We start from the raw sequence: 1,216 nt of genomic DNA on the forward strand, positions 1-1,216 counted from the left end.
GTGAGCTTCCAGACTAATACAAAATAGGAAGATGAAGAAACAGACTACTTCCAAATATTTAGTCACTGAAAGGCTTAGGAACTGCGGTGGACGCTGTCAGAATGAACGGAATTGAATGTTGAAGCATGATGAAGACAAACCAGAGTGTCAGAAAACGCACCGAGAAATGAGCACGCCGGCTGCAAGGCACTAAAAACACCACTGAGAAAGAGCTGCCTCCTCAAAGTAGAATTGACCATGATGAAGCCAATGGAGAAAACTTCTGGGACCTTCATTTGCTGGTGGGGCACACTCAAAACTAGGAGAAACAGCTGTAAACATCCATTAGTAATCGGAACATGGAACGTACTAAGTATGAATCTAGGAACATGGGAAATTATCAAAAACAATGCAATGGAATGCATAAGCATCAATATCTTGGCCATCAGTGAGCTAAAATGGACTGGAACTGATCATTTTGAATCTGACAACCACATGGTTTACTATGCCAAGCATGACAAATTGAAGAGGAATGGAATTACATTCATCGCAAAAAGGTGATGTGGCTCTGGAGCACAAGAACTGTCTTGAAGTACAATGTTGTCTGTGATAGGATAATATCCATACACCTATAAGGGAGACGGGTTACTGCAACTATTATTCAAATTTATGCACCAACCATCAGAGCCAGCGATGATGAAATCGAAGAATTCTACCAACTTCTTCAGTATGGCATTGATCAAACATGCAATTAAGATGTATTGATGATTACTGACGATTCAAATACAAAAGTTGGAAACCAAGAGGAAGAATCAGCTGTTGGTAAATATGGCGTTGGTGATATAAACGACTCTGGAGATCACATGATAAAATTGTGAAAGACCAATGACTTATTCATTGCAAACACCTTATTCAAACAACAAAAGATGACTATACACATGCACCTCACCAGATGGAATACAGAGAAATCAAATTGACTACATCTATGGGAAAAGATGGTGGAAAACTCCACATCATGAAACAAAACAAGGCCAGCGGCAGACTGTGGAACCGACCATCAATTGCTCAGATGCAAGTTCAGGATGAAGCTGAAGAAAAATTTAAAAAGTCCACAAGAGCCAAAATATTACTTTGAACATATTCCACTTGAATTTAGAGATCATCTCAAGAACAGATTTGATGCATTAGACACCAGTGACAGAAGACCAGAAGAGCTGTTGGATGACATCAAGAACAT

Source organism: Chrysochloris asiatica, unplaced genomic scaffold (genome assembly GCF_000296735.1).
Source record: "Chrysochloris asiatica unplaced genomic scaffold, ChrAsi1.0 scaffold00179, whole genome shotgun sequence".
In the NCBI taxonomy this organism is placed as follows: Eukaryota; Metazoa; Chordata; class Mammalia; order Afrosoricida; family Chrysochloridae; genus Chrysochloris; species Chrysochloris asiatica.